Here is a 14289-nt window from a genome sequence, read left to right on the forward strand (position 1 = left end):
TACCTTCTCTTTATCTGTTCTTTACCTTCTCTTTATCTGTTCTTTACCTTCTCTTATCTGTTCTTTACCTGTTCTTTACCTTCTCTTTATCTGTTCTTTATCGGTTCTTTACCTTCTCTTTACCTGTTCTTTACCTTCTCTTTATCTGTTCTTTACCTTCTCTTTACCTGTTCTTTACCTTCTCTTTATCTGTTCTTTATCTGTTCTTTACCTTCTCTTTACCTGTTCTTTATCTGTTCTTTACCTGTTCTTTACCTTCTCTTTATCTGTTCTTTATCTGTTCTTTATCTGTTCTTTATCTGTTCTTTACCTTCTCTTTATCTGTTCTTTATCTGTTCTTTACCTTCTCTTTATCTGTTCTTTCTCTGTTCTTTACCTTCTCTTTACCTTCTCTTTACCTGTTCTTTACCTGTTCTTTACCTTCTCTTTACCTGTTCTTTATCTGTTCTTTACCTTCTCTTTACCTGTTCTTTACCTGTTCTTTACCTTCTCTTTATCTGTTCTTTATCTGTTCTTTATCTGTTCTTTACCTGTTCGTTACCTGTTCTTTACCTTCTCTTTACCTTCTCTTTACCTGTTCTTTACCTGTTCTTTACCTGTTCTTTATCTGTTCTTTACCTTCTCTTTATCTGTTCTTTACCTTCTCTTTATCTGTTCTTTATCTGTTCTTTACCTGTTCTTTACCTGTTCTTTACCTTCTCTTTATCTGTTCTTTATCTGTTCTTTATCTGTTCTTTATCTGTTCTTTACCTTCTCTTTATCTGTTCTTTATCTGTTCTTTATCTGTTCTTTATCTGTTCTTTACCTTCTCTTTACCTGTTCTTTACCTGTTCTTTACCTTCTCTTTATCTGTTCTTTATCTGTTCTTTACCTGTTCTTTACCTGTTCTTTACCTTCTCTTTATCTGTTCTTTATCTGTTCTTTACCTGTTCTTTATCTGTTCTTTATCTGTTCTTTACATTCTCTTTATCTGTTCTTTATCTGTTCTTTACCTTCTCTTTATCTGTTCTTTACCTGTTCTTTACCTTCTCTTTATCTGTTCTTTATCTGTTCTTTATCTGTTCTTTATCTGTTCTTTACCTTCTCTTTATCTGTTCTTTATCTGTTCTTTATCTGTTCTTTATCTGTTCTTTACCTTCTCTTTACCTGTTCTTTATCTGTTCTTTACCTGTTCTTTACCTTCTCTTTATCTGTTCTTTATCTGTTCTTTATCTGTTCTTTATCTGTTCTTTACCTGTTCTTAATCTGTTCTTTATCTGTTCTTTACCTTCTCTTTATCTGTTCTTTATCTGTTCTTTACCTTCTCTTTATCTGTTCTTTACCTGTTCTTTACCTTCTCTTTATCTGTTCTTTATCTGTTCTTTACCTTCTCTTTATCTGTTCTTTATCTGTTCTTTATCTGTTCTTTATCTGTTCTTTACCTTCTCTTTATCTGTTCTTTACCTTCTCTTTATCTGTTCTTTACCTTCTCTTTATCTGTTCTTTATCTGTTCTTTATCTGTTCTTTACCTTCTCTTTACCTGTTCTTTACCTTCTCTTTATCTGTTCTTTACCTTCTCTTTACCTGTTCTTTACCTTCTCTTTACCTGTTCTTTACCTTCTCTTTATCTGTTCTTTATCTGTTCTTTACCTTCTCTTTACCTGTTCTTTACCTTCTCTTTATCTGTTCTTTATCTGTTCTTTACCTTCTCTTTACCTGTTCTTTACCTTCTCTTTATCTGTTCTTTATCTGTTCTTTACCTTCTCTTTATCTGTTCTTTACCTTCTCTTTATCTGTTCTTTATCTGTTCTTTACCTTCTCTTTACCTGTTCTTTATCTGTTCTTTACCTTCTCTTTACCTGTTCATTATCTTCTCTTTACCTGTTCTTTACCTTCTCTTTACCTGTTCTTTACCTTCTCTTTACCTGTTCTTTACCTGTTCTTTACCTTCTCTTTATCTGTTCTTTATCTGTTCTTTACCTGTTCTTTACCTGTTCTTTACCTTCTCTTTATCTGTTCTTTATCTGTTCTTTACCTGTTCTTTATCTGTTCTTTATCTGTTCTTTACCTTCTCTTTATCTGTTCTTTATCTGTTCTTTACCTTCTCTTTATCTGTTCTTTACCTGTTCTTTACCTTCTCTTTATCTGTTCTTTATCTGTTCTTTACCTTCTCTTTACCTGTTCTTTACCTTCTTTTTATCTGTTCTTTATCTGTTCTTTACCTTCTCTTTACCTGTTCTTTACCTGTTCTTTACCTTCTCTTTATCTGTTCTTTATCTGTTCTTTACCTGTTCTTTACCTGTTCTTTACCTTCTCTTTATCTGTTCTGTACCTGTTCTTTATCTGTTCTTTACCTTCTCTTTACCTGTTCTTTACCTTCTCTTTATCTGTTCTTTATCTGTTCTTTATCTGTTCTTTATCTGTTCTTTACCTGTTCTTTATCTGTTCTTTATCTGTTCTTTACCTTCTCTTTATCTGTTCTTTACCTTCTCTTTATCTGTTCTTTATCTGTTCTTTACCTTCTCTTTATCTGTTCTTTATCTGTTCTTTACCTTCTCTTTACCTGTTCTTTACCTTCTCTTTACCTTCTCTTTACCTGTTCTTTATCTGTTCTTTACCTGTTCTATACCTGTTCTTTACCTTCTCTTTATCTGTTCTTTATCTGTTCTTTACCTGTTCTTTACCTGTACTTTACCTTCTCTTTATCTGTTCTTTATCTGTTCTTTACCTGTTCTTTATCTGTTCTTTATCTGTTCTTTACCTTCTCTTTATCTGTTCTTTATCTGTTCTTTACCTTCTCTTTATCTGTTCTTTACCTGTTCTTTACCTTCTCTTTATCTGTTCTTTATCTGTTCTTTATCTGTTCTTTATCTGTTCTTTACCTTCTCTTTATCTGTTCTTTATCTGTTCTTTATCTGTTCTTTATCTGTTCTTTACCTTCTCTTTATCTGTTCTTTATCTGTTCTTTATCTGTTCTTTATCTGTTCTTTATCTGTTCTTTACCTTCTCTTTATCTGTTCTTTATCTGTTCTTTATCTGTTCTTTACCTGTACTTTACCTTCTCTTTATCTGTTCTTTATCTGTTCTTTACCTTCTCTTTATCTGTTCTTTACCTTCTCTTTATCTGTTCTTTATCTGTTCTTTACCTGTTCTTTACCTGTTCTTTACCTTCTCTTTATCTGTTCTTTATCTGTTCTTTATCTGTTCTTTATCTGTTCTTTACCTTCTCTTTATCTGTTCTTTATCTGTCCTTTACCTTCTCTTTACCTGTTCTTTACCTGTTCTTTACCTTCTCTTTATCTGTTCTTTATCTGTTCTTTACCTGTTCTTTACCTGTACTTTACCTTCTCTTTATCTGTTCTTTATCTGTTCTTTACCTGTTCTTTATCTGTTCTTTATCTGTTCTTTACCTTCTCTTTATCTGTTCTTTATCTGTTCTTTACCTTCTCTTTACCTGTTCTTTACCTGTTCTTTACCTTCTCTTTATCTGTTCTTTACCTGTTCTTTACCTTCTCTTTATCTGTTCTTTATCTGTTCTTTATCTGTTCTTTATCTGTTCTTTACCTTCTCTTTATCTGTTCTTTATCTGTTCTTTATCTGTTCTTTATCTGTTCTTTACCTTCTCTTTACCTTCTCTTTATCTGTTCTTTATCTGTTCTTTACCTTCTCTTTATCTGTTCTTTACCTGTTCTTTACCTTCTCTTTATCTGTTCTTTATCTGTTCTTTACCTTCTCTTTATCTGTTCTTTATCTGTTCTTTATCTGTTCTTTACCTTCTCTTTACCTGTTCTTTACCTTCTCTTTATCTGTTCTTTATCTGTTCTTTACCTGTTCTTTATCTGTTCTTTATCTGTTCTTTACCTTCTCTTTATCTGTTCTTTATCTGTTCTTTATCTGTTCTTTATCTGTTCTTTACCTTCTCTTTATCTGTTCTTTATCTGTTCTTTATCTGTTCTTTATCTGTTCTTTACCTTCTCTTTATCTGTTCTTTATCTGTTCTTTATCTGTTCTTTATCTGTTCTTTATCTGTTCTTTACCTTCTCTTTATCTGTTCTTTATCTGTTCTTTATCTGTTCTTTACCTGTACTTTACCTTCTCTTTATCTGTTCTTTATCTGTTCTTTACCTTCTCTTTATCTGTTCTTTACCTTCTCTTTATCTGTTCTTTATCTGTTCTTTACCTGTTCTTTACCTGTTCTTTACCTTCTCTTTATCTGTTCTTTATCTGTTCTTTATCTGTTCTTTATCTGTTCTTTACCTTCTCTTTATCTGTTCTTTATCTGTCCTTTACCTTCTCTTTACCTGTTCTTTACCTGTTCTTTACCTTCTCTTTATCTGTTCTTTATCTGTTCTTTACCTGTTCTTTACCTGTACTTTACCTTCTCTTTATCTGTTCTTTACCTGTTCTTTACCTTCTCTTTATCTGTTCTTTATCTGTTCTTTATCTGTTCTTTATCTGTTCTTTACCTTCTCTTTATCTGTTCTTTATCTGTTCTTTATCTGTTCTTTATCTGTTCTTTACCTTCTCTTTACCTTCTCTTTATCTGTTCTTTATCTGTTCTTTACCTTCTCTTTATCTGTTCTTTACCTGTTCTTTACCTTCTCTTTATCTGTTCTTTATCTGTTCTTTACCTTCTCTTTATCTGTTCTTTATCTGTTCTTTATCTGTTCTTTACCTTCTCTTTACCTGTTCTTTACCTTCTCTTTATCTGTTCTTTATCTGTTCTTTACCTTCTCTTTACCTGTTCTTTACCTTCTCTTTATCTGTTCTTTATCTGTTCTTTACCTTCTCTTTACCTGTTCTTTACCTTCTCTTTATCTGTTCTTTATCTGTTCTTTACCTTCTCTTTATCTGTTCTTTATCTGTTCATTATCTTCTCTTTACCTGTTCTTTACCTTCTCTTTACCTGTTCTTTACCTTCTCTTTACCTGTTCTTTACCTGTTCTTTACCTTCTCTTTACCTGTTCTTTATCTGTTCTTTACCTTCTCTTTACCTGTTCTTTACCTTCTCTTTACCTGTTCTTTATCTGTTCTTTACCTTCTCTTTACCTGTTCTTTACCTGTTCTTTACCTTCTCTTTATCTGTTCTTTATCTGTTCTTTACCTTCTCTTTATCTGTTCTTTATCTGTTCTTTACCTTCTCTTTACCTGTTCTTTACCTGTTCTTTACCTTCTCTTTACCTGTTCTTTATCTGTTCTTTACCTTCTCTTTACCTGTTCTTTACCTTCTCTTTACCTGTTCTTTATCTGTTCTTTACCTTCTCTTTATCTGTTCTTTATCTGTTCTTTACCTTCTCTTTACCTGTCTTTACCTTCTCTTTACCTTCTCTTTATCTGTTCTTTATCTGTTCTTTATCTGTTCTTTACCTGTTCTTTACCTTCTCTTTATGTGTTCTTTACCTTCTCTTTATCTGTTCTTTACCTTCTCTTTATCTGTTCTTTATCTGTTCTTTATCTGTTCTTTATCTGTTCTTTATCTGTTCTTTATCTGTTCTTTACCTTCTCTTTACCTGTTCTTTACCTTCTCTTTATCTGTTCTTTACCTTCTCTTTATCTGTTCTTTATCTGTTCTTTATCTGTTCTTTATCTGTTCTTTACCTGTTCTTTACCTTCTCTTTATCTGTTCTTTACCTTCTCTTTACCTGTTCTTTACCTGTTCTTTACCTTCTCTTTATCTGTTCTTTATCTGTTCTTTATCTGTTCTTTATCTGTTCTTTACCTTCTCTTTATCTGTTCTTTACCTTCTCTTTATCTGTTCTTTATCTGTTCTTTATCTGTTCTTTACCTTCTCTTTACCTGTTCTTTACCTTCTCTTTATCTGTTCTTTACCTTCTCTTTACCTGTTCTTTACCTTCTCTTTATCTGTTCTTTATCTGTTCTTTACCTTCTCTTTACCTGTTCTTTACCTTCTCTTTATCTGTTCTTTATCTGTTCTTTACCTTCTCTTTATCTGTTCTTTACCTTCTCTTTATCTGTTCTTTATCTGTTCTTTACCTTCTCTTTACCTGTTCTTTATCTGTTCTTTACCTTCTCTTTACCTGTTCATTATCTTCTCTTTACCTGTTCTTTACCTTCTCTTTACCTGTTCTTTACCTGTTCTTTACCTGTTCTTTATCTGTTCTTTACCTTCTCTTTACCTGTTCTTTACCTTCTCTTTACCTGTTCTTTATCTGTTCTTTACCTTCTCTTTACCTGTTCTTTACCTGTTCTTTACCTTCTCTTTATCTGTTCTTTATCTGTTCTTTACCTTCTCTTTATCTGTTCTTTATCTGTTCTTTACCTTCTCTTTACCTGTTCTTTACCTGTTCTTTACCTTCTCTTTATCTGTTCTTTATCTGTTCTTTACCTTCTCTTTACCTGTTCTTTATCTGTTCTTTACCTTCTCTTTACCTGTTCTTTACCTTCTCTTTACCTGTTCTTTACCTGTTCTTTACCTTCTCTTTATCTGTTCTTTACCTTCTCTTTACCTGTTCTTTACCTTCTCTTTACCTGTTCTTTACCTGTTCATTATCTTCTCTTTACCTGTTCTTTACCTGTTCATTATCTTCTCTTTACCTGTTCTTTACCTTCTCTTTACCTTCTCTTTATCTGTTCTTTACCTGTTCTTTACCTGTTCTTTATCTGTTCTTTACCTTCTCTTTACCTGTTCATTATCTTCTCTTTACCTGTTCTTTACCTTCTCTTTACCTGTTCTTTACCTTCTCTTTACCTGTTCTTTACCTTCTCTTTACCTGTTCTTTACCTTCTCTTTACCTGTTCTTTATCTGTTCTTTACCTTCTCTTTACCTGTTCATTATCTTCTCTTTACCTGTTCTTTACCTTCTTTTTACCTGTTCTTTACCTTCTCTTTACCTGTTCTTTACCTGTTCTTTACCTTCTCTTTACCTGTTCTTTATCTGTTCTTTACCTTCTCTTTACCTGTTCTTTACCTGTTCTTTACCTTCTCTTTATCTGTTCTTTATCTGTTCTTTACCTTCTCTTTACCTGTTCTTTATCTGTTCTTTACCTTCTCTTTACCTGTTCTTTACCTTCTCTTTACCTTCTCTTTACCTGTTCTTTATCTGTTCTTTACCTGTTCTATACCTGTTCTTTACCTGTTCTTTACCTTCTCTTTATGTGTTCTTTACCTTCTCTTTATCTGTTCTTTACCTTCTCTTTATCTGTTCTTTATCTGTTCTTTATCTGTTCTTTACCTGTTCTTTACCTTCTCTTTATCTGTTCTTTATCTGTTCTTTACCTTCTCTTTACCTGTTCTTTATCTGTTCTTTACCTTCTCTTTACCTGTTCTTTACCTTCTCTTTACCTGTTCTTTACCTTCTCTTTACCTTCTCTTTACCTGTTCTTTACCTTCTCTTTATCTGTTCTTTATCTGTTCTTTATCTGTTCTTTACCTGTTCTTTACCTTCTCTTTACCTGTTCTTTATCTGTTCTTTATCTGTTCTTTACCTGTTCTTTACCTTCTCTTTATCTGTTCTTTATCTGTTCTTTACCTTCTCTTTATGTGTTCTTTACCTTCTCTTTATCTGTTCTTTACCTTCTCTTTATGTGTTCTTTACCTTCTCTTTATCTGTTCTTTACCTTCTCTTTATCTGTTCTTTATCTGTTCTTTATCTGTTCTTTACCTGTTCTTTACCTTCTCTTTATCTGTTCTTTATCTGTTCTTTACCTTCTCTTTACCTGTTCTTTATCTGTTCTTTACCTTCTCTTTACCTGTTCTTTACCTTCTCTTTACCTGTTCTTTATCTGTTCTTTACCTTCTCTTTATCTGTTCTTTATCTGTTCTTTACCTTCTCTTTACCTGTTCTTTACCTTCTCTTTACCTTCTCTTTACCTGTTCTTTATCTGTTCTTTACCTGTTCTATACCTGTTCTTTACCTTCTCTTTATGTGTTCTTTACCTTCTCTTTATCTGTTCTTTACCTTCTCTTTATCTGTTCTTTATCTGTTCTTTATCTCTTCTTTATCTGTTCTTTACCTTCTCTTTATCTGTTCTTTATCTGTTCTTTATCTGTTCTTTACCTGTTCTTTACCTTCTCTTTATCTGTTCTTTATCTGTTCTTTACCTTCTCTTTATCTGTTCTTTATCTGTTCTTTACCTTCTCTTTACCTGTTCTTTACCTTCTCTTTACCTTCTCTTTACCTGTTCTTTATCTGTTCTTTACCTGTTCTATACCTGTTCTTTACCTTCTCTTTATGTGTTCTTTACCTTCTCTTTATGTGTTCTTTACCTTCTCTTTATCTGTTCTTTACCTTCTCTTTATCTGTTCTTTACCTTCTCTTTATCTGTTCTTTACCTGTTCTTTACCTTCTCTTTATCTGTTCTTTATCGGTTCTTTACCTTCTCTTTACCTGTTCTTTACCTTCTCTTTATCTGTTCTTTACCTTCTCTTTACCTGTTCTTTACCTTCTCTTTATCTGTTCTTTATCTGTTCTTTACCTTCTCTTTACCTGTTCTTTATCTGTTCTTTACCTGTTCTTTACCTTCTCTTTATCTGTTCTTTATCTGTTCTTTATCTGTTCTTTATCTGTTCTTTACCTTCTCTTTATCTGTTCTTTATCTGTTCTTTACCTTCTCTTTATCTGTTCTTTATCTGTTCTTTACCTTCTCTTTATCTGTTCTTTCTCTGTTCTTTACCTTCTCTTTACCTTCTCTTTACCTGTTCTTTACCTGTTCTTTACCTTCTCTTAACCTGTTCTTTATCTGTTCTTTACCTTCTCTTTACCTGTTCTTTACCTGTTCTTTACCTTCTCTTTATCTGTTCTTTATCTGTTCTTTATCTGTTCTTTACCTGTTCGTTACCTGTTCTTTACCTTCTCTTTACCTTCTCTTTACCTGTTCTTTACCTGTTCTTTACCTGTTCTTTATCTGTTCTTTACCTTCTCTTTATCTGTTCTTTACCTTCTCTTTATCTGTTCTTTATCTGTTCTTTACCTGTTCTTTACCTGTTCTTTACCTTCTCTTTATCTGTTCTTTATCTGTTCTTTATCTGTTCTTTATCTGTTCTTTACCTTCTCTTTATCTGTTCTTTATCTGTTCTTTACCTTCTCTTTACCTGTTCTTTACCTGTTCTTTACCTTCTCTTTATCTGTTCTTTATCTGTTCTTTACCTGTTCTTTACCTGTTCTTTACCTTCTCTTTATCTGTTCTTTATCTGTTCTTTACCTGTTCTTTATCTGTTCTTTATCTGTTCTTTACCTTCTCTTTATCTGTTCTTTATCTGTTCTTTATCTGTTCTTTATCTGTTCTTTATCTGTTCTTTACCTTCTCTTTACCTGTTCTTTATCTGTTCTTTACCTGTTCTTTACCTTCTCTTTATCTGTTCTTTATCTGTTCTTTATCTGTTCTTTATCTGTTCTTTACCTGTTCTTAATCTGTTCTTTATCTGTTCTTTACCTTCTCTTTATCTGTTCTTTATCTGTTCTTTACCTTCTCTTTATCTGTTCTTTATCTGTTCTTTATCTGTTCTTTATCTGTTCTTTACCTTCTCTTTACCTGTTCTTTACCTTCTCTTTATCTGTTCTTTATCTGTTCTTTATCTGTTCTTTATCTGTTCTTTATCTGTTCTTTACCTTCTCTTTACCTGTTCTTTACCTTCTCTTTATCTGTTCTTTATCTGTTCTTTATCTGTTCTTTACCTTCTCTTTACCTGTTCTTTACCTTCTCTTTATCTGTTCTTTATCTGTTCTTTACCTTCTCTTTACCTGTTCTTTACCTTCTCTTTATCTGTTCTTTATCTGTTCTTTACCTTCTCTTTACCTGTTCTTTACCTTCTCTTTATCTGTTCTTTATCTGTTCTTTACCTTCTCTTTATCTGTTCTTTACCTTCTCTTTATCTGTTCTTTATCTGTTCTTTACCTTCTCTTTACCTGTTCTTTATCTGTTCTTTACCTGTTCTTTACCTTCTCTTTATCTGTTCTTTACCTGTTCTTTACCTTCTCTTTATCTGTTCTTTACCTGTTCTTTACCTTCTCTTTACCTGTTCTTTATCTGTTCTTTATCTGTTCTTTATCTGTTCTTTACCTTCTCTTTATCTGTTCTTTACCTGTTCTTTACCTTCTCTTTATCTGTTCTTTATCTGTTCTTTATCTGTTCTTTATCTGTTCTTTATCTGTTCTTTACCTTCTCTTTATCTGTTCTTTATCTGTTCTTTACCTTCTCTTTACCTGTTCTTTACCTTCTCTTTATCTGTTCTTTACCTTCTCTTTATCTGTTCTTTATCTGTTCTTTACCTTCTCTTTACCTGTTCTTTATCTGTTCTTTACCTTCTCTTTATCTGTTCTTTACCTTCTCTTTACCTGTTCTTTACCTGTTCTTTACCTTCTCTTTACCTGTTCTTTACCTGTTCTTTACCTGTTCTTTACCTGTTTTTTACCTTCTCTTTATCTGTTCTTTATCTGTTCTTTACCTTCTCTTTACCTGTTCATAACCTGTTCTTTACCTTCTCTTTACCTGTTCATAACCTGTTCTTTACCTTCTCTTTACCTGTTCATAACCTGTTCTTTACCTTCTCTTTACCTGTTCATAACCTGTTCTTTACTTTCTCTTTACCTTCTCTTTACCTGCTCGTGTTCATGTTGTAGGTCTGGTTGAAGTCCTCTCTGTATAGATATGTGTTCATGTTGTAGGTCTGCTTGAAGTCCTCTCTGTATAGATATGTGTTCATGTTGTAGGTCTGGTTGAAGTCCTCTCTGTATAGATATGTGTTCATGTTGTAGGTCTGCTTGAAGTCCTCTCTGTATAGATAGTTGTTCATGTTGTAGGTCTGCTTGAAGTCCTCTCTGTATAGATATGTGTTCATGTTGTAGGTCTGCTTGAAGTCCTCTCTGTATAGATAGTTGTTCATGTTGTAGGTCTGCTTGAAGTCCTCTCTGTATAGATAGTTGTTCATGTTGTAGGTCTGCTTGAAGTCCTCTCTGTATAGATATGTGTTCATGTTGTAGGTCTGCTTGAAGTCCTCTCTGTATAGATGTGTGTTCATGTTGTAGGTCTGCTTGAAGTCCTCTCTGTATAGATATGTGTTCATGTTGTAGGTCTGGTTGAAGTCCTCTCTGTATAGATGTGTGTTCATGTTGTAGGTCTGGTTGAAGTCCTCTCTGTATAGATATGTGTTCATGTTGTAGGTCTGCTTGAAGTCCTCTCTGTATAGATATGTGTTCATGTTGTAGGTCTGCTTGAAGTCCTCTCTGTATAGATAGTTGTTCATGTTGTAGGTCTGCTTGAAGTCCTCTCTGTATAGATAGTTGTTCATGTTGTAGGTCTGCTTGAAGTCCTCTCTGTATAGATATGTGTTCATGTTGTAGGTCTGGTTGAAGTCCTCTCTGTATAGATATGTGTTCATGTTGTAGGTCTGGTTGAAGTCCTCTCTGTATAGATAGTTGTTCATGTTGTAGGTCTGCTTGAAGTCCTCTCTGTATAGATGTGTGTTCATGTTGTAGGTCTGCTTGAAGTCCTCTCTGTATAGATATGTGTTCATGTTGTAGGTCTGGTTGAAGTCCTCTCTGTATAGATATGTGTTCATGTTGTAGGTCTGGTTGAAGTCCTCTCTGTATAGATGTGTGTTCATGTTGTAGGTCTGCTTGAAGTCCTCTCTGTATAGATGTGTTCATGTTGTAGGTCTGCTTGAAGTCCTCTCTGTATAGATAGTTGTTCATGTTGTAGGTCTGCTTGAAGTCCTCTCTGTATAGATGTGTTCATGTTGTAGGTCTGCTTGAAGTCCTCTCTGTATAGATGTGTTCATGTTGTAGGTCTGCTTGAAGTCCTCTCTGTATAGATGTGTTCATGTTGTAGGTCTGCTTGAAGTCCTCTCTGTATAGATATGTGTTCATGTTGTAGGTCTGCTTGAAGTCCTCTCTGTATAGATGTGTGTTCATGTTGTAGGTCTGCTTGAAGTCCTCTCTGTATAGATAGTTGTTCATGTTGTAGGTCTGGTTGAAGTCCTCTCTGTATAGATGTGTTCATGTTGTAGGTCTGCTTGAAGTCCTCTCTGTATAGATAGTTGTTCATGTTGTAGGTCTGGTTGAAGTCCTCTCTGTATAGATATGTGTTCATGTTGTAGGTCTGCTTGAAGTCCTCTCTGTATAGATATGTGTTCATGTTGTAGGTCTGCTTGAAGTCCTCTCTGTATAGATAGTTGTTCATGTTGTAGGTCTGCTTGAAGTCCTCTCTGTATAGATAGTTGTTCATGTTGTAGGTCTGGTTGAAGTCCTCTCTGTATAGATATGTGTTCATGTTGTAGGTCTGCTTGAAGTCCTCTCTGTATAGATAGTTGTTCATGTTGTAGGTCTGCTTGAAGTCCTCTCTGTATAGATAGTTGTTCATGTTGTAGGTCTGCTTGAAGTCCTCTCTGTATAGATATGTGTTCATGTTGTAGGTCTGCTTGAAGTCCTCTCTGTATAGATATGTGTTCATGTTGTAGGTCTGCTTGAAGTCCTCTCTGTATAGATAGTTGTTCATGTTGTAGGTCTGCTTGAAGTCCTCTCTGTATAGATATGTGTTCATGTTGTAGGTCTGGTTGAAGTCCTCTCTGTATAGATGTGTTCATGTTGTAGGTCTGCTTGAAGTCCTCTCTGTATAGATGTGTTCATGTTGTAGGTCTGCTTGAAGTCCTCTCTGTATAGCTATGTGTTCATGTTGTAGGTCTGGTTGAAGTCCTCTCTGTATAGATATGTGTTCATGTTGTAGGTCTGGTTGAAGTCCTCTCTGTATAGATATGTGTTCATGTTGTAGGTCTGGTTGAAGTCCTCTCTGTATAGATATGTGTTCATGTTGTAGGTCTGCTTGAAGTCCTCTCTGTATAGATAGTTGTTCATGTTGTAGGTCTGCTTGAAGTCCTCTCTGTATAGATAGTTGTTCATGTTGTAGGTCTGCTTGAAGTCCTCTCTGTATAGATAGTTGTTCATGTTGTAGGTCTGCATGAAGTCCTCTCTGTATAGATAGTTGTTCATGTTGTAGGTCTGCATGAAGTCCTCTCTGTATAGATAGTTGTTCATGTTGTAGGTCTGCATGAAGTCCTCTCTGTATAGATAGTTGTTCATGTTGTAGGTCTGCTTGAAGTCCTCTCTGTATAGATATGTGTTCATGTTGTAGGTCTGCTTGAAGTCCTCTCTGTATAGATAGTTGTTCATGTTGTAGGTCTGCTTGAAGTCCTCTCTGTATAGATATGTGTTCATGTTGTAGGTCTGCTTGAAGTCCTCTCTGTATAGATATGTGTTCATGTTGTAGGTCTGCTTGAAGTCCTCTCTGTATAGATAGTTGTTCATGTTGTAGGTCTGCATGAAGTCCTCTCTGTATAGCTATGTGTTCATGTTGTAGGTCTGCTTGAAGTCCTCTCTGTATAGATAGTTGTTCATGTTGTAGGTCTGCATGAAGTCCTCTCTGTATAGCTATGTGTTCATGTTGTAGGTCTGCTTGAAGTCCTCTCTGTATAGATAGTTGTTCATGTTGTAGGTCTGGTTGAAGTCCTCTCTGTATAGATATGTGTTCATGTTGTAGGTCTGCTTGAAGTCCTCTCTGTATAGATATGTGTTCATGTTGTAGGTCTGGTTAGCAAAACTTTTGGGCTCACTTGAAAAACTATGTTGATGTTTCTGTCCTGCTCTGAAGAGAAAATAATATTTTGTGTTCACACTATTTTATAAAATGCAGATTGTTTCACAAATGCTCATCTTCTCTGTCCAGATGCAATCATAAAACATTTAAATCCATCCCCTGCTGTCCCGTCTGTGACCACTTCTGCTCCCTGCACTGGTTGATATTGTTTGTTCTGTTAAACTAGTTATTTGTATTTATTTTATATTGTATTTATTTACAAGAAATATTAGTGTTATTATTATTTTATTCATGTTTGTTTAGAAGTTTTTTTTCATTTTAAAGTAAATAAATGATGTTAAAAAAGCAATATGAGGGGCAACGGCTGAAATCTTGTGTGGAGCACCAAAATGTTTAGAGCCGGCTCTGATCAGAACTCAGAGCTTTAGATGAAATGTGACATTAATGTGTGTGTGTGATTAGTTTGATCAAACATCCCCGTCTCATCACACTGTTACTGTTGAGCCCTCCCTTAAACAGTAACATCTGAGGTCATTGAGGATTTTAAAATCAGTCCAACGATAGAGCCAATAGATGTAGAGATGATGTCATCACTTCCTGTGTGCCATGAGGCGGAGACACGTGTTGTTGTTGTTGATGAAGCACCTGACAGGCAGCAGGCTGGTACATGAACCGTCTCACAGCTAGCTGCTTGAAACTATTACATAACACTCTGTTACTTCCTGTGTGTGTGTGTGTGTGTGTGTGTGTGTGTGTGTGTG

This window comes from Labrus bergylta, unplaced genomic scaffold (assembly GCF_963930695.1).
Source record: "Labrus bergylta unplaced genomic scaffold, fLabBer1.1 SCAFFOLD_171, whole genome shotgun sequence".
Classification (NCBI taxonomy): Eukaryota; Metazoa; Chordata; class Actinopteri; order Labriformes; family Labridae; genus Labrus; species Labrus bergylta.